This window comes from Euprymna scolopes, chromosome 3 (assembly GCF_053919585.1).
Source record: "Euprymna scolopes isolate OS-2025 chromosome 3, ASM5391958v1, whole genome shotgun sequence".
Lineage (NCBI taxonomy): Eukaryota > Metazoa > Mollusca > Cephalopoda > Sepiida > Sepiolidae > Euprymna > Euprymna scolopes.
This window is the reverse complement of record NC_136484.1, coordinates 129,355,027-129,361,026: the sequence shown is the minus strand read 5'-3', so window position 1 is coordinate 129,361,026 and position 6,000 is coordinate 129,355,027.

The window sequence follows — 6,000 nt, the reverse complement described above, 5'->3', positions numbered from 1 at the left end:
TTCAAGCCGTCACGCACATAACGATCAATGCAAACAGAAAAAATGAGTAGATATTGACCAATCTTTGATTCAGACATCTTGCGTTCATATTCAATTTTAACTTGTTTAGAAATTCTATACAAAAATTTTCTTTTAATAATTTTTTTTTAATTCAATCATACCAATCACAGTTGTACGTGATATTTTTTACAAAAAAACAATTTTTTTTTTTTTTTTTTTACAAATAATAAAAATTGAATGAAATAAGAGATCGTACAGATACAGTATTACACAATTTGAAAAAAATCCAAACAATGTTTTGAATATCTTTTATGACTCATGCAATCCTTCAAATTCCATTTCCATTTTCTTTTTTGAAATACTTTGATAAAATTAAAATATATTATTTAAAAATATAAATCTTCACTTTTATCATTTATAGCGTTGTCTAATTAGAATTGATATAACGTGTTTGTTTCACCTACCAGCATAATTAGGGCACTGATTGTACATGTCATTTGATATGAGTCAAATGAAAATTGATCTTTTTAAATGTCATCTCTGCGTGTTACTGACACCAAACATTGATAGAAGAATAAATCAAAATGTCTACTGGAGATGCAGGCTTTGTAATGACATGAAAATAGTTAAAATAAGATGGTTTTACCGTGCAGGAAAAGAAAACCTTCACTGATCATTTATAATAACTGTTGACAACATCAATATCATTTTCATGATTAATGAATCCAAAAAATAACAAAAAAAAAAAAGTCTGCATCTCTCATTTAGATTTAGATTTTTTTTTTAAAGAAACTTTTGTCTGAATTTCGAGTGAAAACACAAGTTAAATTTATTTTCAGAAATTGTCTTTTCTTAGGTTTTGATTCATTTTTCCCTTCTTTTAACTAAGTTTTTATGATCACAATTTAACTTTCTTGAAAGCAAAGTAATAAAATAATTAAAAAAAAAACATTTTATTAATATAGGATCAAGAAAAACTAATTATTTTGTGAAATTAAAAAAAAAAAAAAGTAGTTTTTAGAATAGAAAATAAAAATTAAAATGGAAAATATTTTTCTGGTTTGAACTTCTGCACCTCCTCCATTTGGAAAAAAAAAAAGTTGTTTCTTTTGGAGGGGGAGGGGGGGATCTATGAAAATATGAGTTGATAAAGGGTAGACATGTATCTAATACTGTGTATATGAAAACCTGTTAAACATGGATACAATTATGTATTTTGCGACATGTTTATGTATATATATATACATTAGTAAATAGAAAAACCTAAATTGTTAAAAGTTCTTTTGTGGTTCCTATAAAAAACATTATTTTATTTTTTTATTTTTTTCAATGAGATCTGAGCGGGTATGAGGGGTGATGTAAGCCAATTTCAGGATAAGTGAAAAAATATGACTTCTAAAAAATATTTTTAAAAAGCCCCTCCCTTCCAAAAAAAAAAAAAAACAATTCTTACCTTACTCTTACAATAAATTCAAAATTTAATGGTTTAAAAGACCAGACAGTCCAAGATTTTTAATTTTTATAAATATAATTATTAGAATTAAAATTTTTGACCCGTAAAAGAGATCAAGGTTTTAAATGTCAAATGCAGTGTGAAGCATAGGTCGTTTTGATGTGTCAAAATAATAAGCAGTGGATTTATTATTAGTTTTTTATGACATCATAATTCTTTCTATGTCCACTCTTGTTAAAAATTTGATCCTAAAATATGAGAATATGCAAAATGCAACATTTTTTTTTCATCAATTATATATAAATATGGCTCAAAATCACTCCTCATAATAACGAAGATCTGATTGATTGAAACAGTTATATGAATTTTTAATAATTTGAATGTTTTATCTTTTTTTTTTAATATTTATAAACTTATTTTATGTTCAATTCAATATATGTGTGTAGTCATTTTCTGAAGATATGAATAAATCCACTCACTTTCTTGAACCAATATATTTATTTAAAAAAGCCTAAACCGCCTACACCTGTAATTATATGTGTAACATGTTTCTATCGACACAAGGATGAAAGAGTGCATATCTACCTCTGCATGATGATAACATGTGACACAAGGTCATTTTTATGCCGGCTAACACATCACCTTGTGTCACTCAGGGCCATTATCAAAAATTCCTTTGACTTATGTGGCAAGCGTTCTTCATTTTTCATCGAGGATGATAGCTTTATCAAGATTTTTGTTTTTTGTAAAAGAAGAACTGACAAATAAGCAATGATAGAGTGTGAGAAAAAAAGAGAAGGTATGAGGTGCACATAGAGAGGGGGGGAGTGCATGGCAATTTGAGAAAAAAATTAAAACTAATTTTTCTGTACGGAAATCTTGTAATTATGTAAATTGTTGTTGGCCAGTTGTGCAGTTTACAGAAAATAAATTTTGAATAGAAGAATTTTTTTTTTTTTTTTTTTTAAGAAAATGAGTGGCGAGTCTACAGTTTTCTTTATCAGAAATAAGAAAAGAATGCATGCTCAGGTGGAAAAGGGAGCAAAATTGTTCAAAGTTGTAAAAATTAGAAACAAAAAACAATTCTAATAAAAGTCTCTTTTCACGTTTCTTGGTTGTTTGCACTATTGATGGATCTTATGAAGAAACTTAAACACATCCATTATTATTACTTTGATACAGCATTTTTGCAAATGCACGCACACACACACTACTACTACTGACTGTAATATTAAACTTCACAATCAACAATGATCTTATTTATTACCATCAAAACATAGCATTTCTTTCAGTTTAAAAGTCAACAATTTGTTTCACTCAAGTTGAATTGAACTGTTAATTAAAAGTCAATTCTTTAGGCACTTGTTCAAAGAGAGGCGACAGACCAATTTTTTTAAAATATGTGCTTTTAAGCAAAAACAATATTAACTCTCATATCGAAAATAATAATATATCCAAAAATTATGAAAATTCATCAAGTAGAAAGTTATAGTTAAAAGTAATTTTTATGGAAAATTGGAGAAAATTGTATTTTTCATAGATGTTTTAAAGTAGATGGTGAAGATTGCAGAAACAGGGGATATAACTCAGAAATCATATTTTAGATTACATCATAATAGAAAGATATTTCTTTTGCTAACAACACAAAAGCAGTTGTTCTACTCGATGAATTTTCTTAATTTTTGGATATATTACTGTTTTGTACATGACAATTCAGTAAGTAATATTGTTTTTGCATAAAAGAACATATTTAACAATGTCGATTTATCAATAATAAAATATCTGTCACCTCTCTTTGAACAAGCACCAATAATTATTTATTAACAATTTAGTTAATCAATTATTTTCAGTCTTTCGTCATTTCAACTGGAGGAATTCATGCAAATGATGTGAAACAATCTATATTTTTTTAATTCCTGGATATCGCTGTAGTTAAGGCATGAAACCACTTGATGTAAGGAGCTAAAGCTAAAAAAACATTGTACTTCAAAGTTAAAAACTTGCCAACGATAAATGTTAGATGGAATCTATTTCAATCCAGAAAACAGCAATTCTTTCTCTTTATCAGAAATGTTGCTCATGGAATGTGAGGACTAAGGGATAAAATAAGCGAATGTTTGAGGAGAGCTAATTAATTGTTATTCCAATAACTATATGTTAAACATTTATTAAAAAATATAAACTTGACTGTAATGTTGAATGTGTATACACACATGTAGTACTTATGATAGTTTCTTGTTTTCGGTTTCATATAATACACTGAATATGACTTGCACACGAGATGCCATAAACTACATACATAGCTGATCGTAGAAATGTGTATGGCTTATGTGTATATACAGCCATATACATTATACACACACACACACACACCCACACTTTAAGATATGAACAGATATAATTAAAGGGTACTTGTTCAGTTTAATCAAGACATTAAAATATGAAAACATTGAAAAAAATTATATTGTACATACCCGTTACGGAACTAAGTTCTTGTAAAAAAATTTCACTTAATTTGATCAAGTATTTTTTTTTTTTTTTTTTTTTTTTTTTTTACAGCAGAAAAACAATTTCTTATGACAGTGAGCACAAACAACCATTTTTGGATTTCACATGTACCAAGCGTTATCAACCAATGAAAAAGGGACACGTTACAAAACACCCCTTCCTTTCCTCATGCTTTAAAAATCCAAACATGGCTGCTTCTGCTTGATGTCATAAAAAATTTTTTTTTTTTTTTTTTGCTGTCAAAAAAAAAAAAAAAATGATCAAATTAAATGAAATTTTTTCAGAGAACTTTATTCATTAACGGGTACATACAATATAACTTTTTTTTCAATATTTTCATTTTTTGATGTCTTGATTAAACTAAACAAGTACCAATTAAAGTATAATTCACATGCATACTAAAAAATCTTATATACTATTTATTATTGTTTCATATGTACTTATATATTTTTGTTTCAGTATTTACTTCAAGAGTGCTCAATACACAAGTAGAGGCATGTAGTAATAGTCTATTCTTTTAACATTACGTTTCTCTTGTTCTGGGGTCATACATATTTTTATCTTACACAAGCTCACTCTCCACGTTTCAACGTTCAGTGAGTCAACTGTTTCCAGATTCCACTGTAATCACTTGCTTTCTAGTTTTTCTTTGCTGACCAGTCTTCCTGTGAGTTAAGGCATCTATGCTTTTACAGGTACTGAAATTTATTTGCCTTCGGTCTGACATGGGTTACATAATTTGCAAAATTTCCCCAAAAAGTTTGTAAAAGAAAATTTACCTTTGGTAGCTCTCTCATTAAATGTAGGGATATTTATCAAAGGTTTCAAAGAACTAAACAAGACATGATAGTTGGGATGTGAAAACTTTGACAATTTTCTGTCCTCAGAGACATCTTGAACAGCTCATCAGCGAGTGAAAGTTCCTGGTATATGGACGTTCTGAACTCAAAGTTGATCTTTGTTTCCACTCTTCTCTCCTCTCTACTCTAAACAATTCTCTAAACAAGCTGTAATGATCTCTTCGTCTAAGTAATCTAGGCAACATAGTTACCTTTTAATATTCCCTCAGTGTTCATGGAACACAATCTTTTAGGTTATGTGAAGTTTTAAATCTTTGTTGCTGAAGCAATTTAAACCAAGTTTGTTGCTGAAGCAACCTTTCAAGGATTCTTATCTCTTCAGACAAAGAGAATAAACGATTTTTTTTTTCCAAAGCAAATTTAACAAATAAAATTCAAGTGCGGCTCACAAGAAAAGTCCGAATAAAAAATTATTTCCAAATTAGTTTTTGGGCCCCCGACAAAAGGAGGGTGGATCTGTAAATTCACCCTTGTCTGTCCGTCCGTCCGTCTGTCCGCACTTTTCTCAATAACTACGCCTTGGAATTTTTTGAAATTTTGTACAAACATTAAACATGATATGAGTAAAAAAAGTAACAGAACGGATTTTCCGGGAAAACTCTGGTTGTGCCCCTAGGGGTGCCTTTCGGGTTAAAATGGCTAAAATTGACACTTTTGTGCTTATTAAAAAAAAATTGATGGCTTGGATTTTTATAAAACTTTCTGAGGAGTTTTAACTAACTGATTTCTATATAATTTGTTTTTCTATACTTCGCGATAATTCTTAGATGGGCCCCAGGGGCTCTTTTAGGGCTAATAAAAACACTCCACTTTTTGGGACTATTTTACAATATTTGTCCCAAATTTTCTGTGTATGTCTAGGTAGCCGTATTGCATGGTGCTAAACTTGAATTTAAATATGTTAAGGCCTTGAGGACTTTTGGGACTAAATGGGGGGAGGAGGTTTGGCAAATGATGGACTTAGTCATTTTTTTTTTGCATGATGCAGGACTCAAATTTACACATATTAAGGCCTAAAACTGCACCGTTTGTTCATTTTCACCAGGATTTGATGTCCCCTAGAGACTTTTGGGGCTAAATGGGAGGGGGGCTGAACTTGGTCATTTTTTTATGCCTCATTCACTGTGCACTCACGGGGGACCATGCATGCTTCACTTGTTTCCTTAAGTATTTGACTTG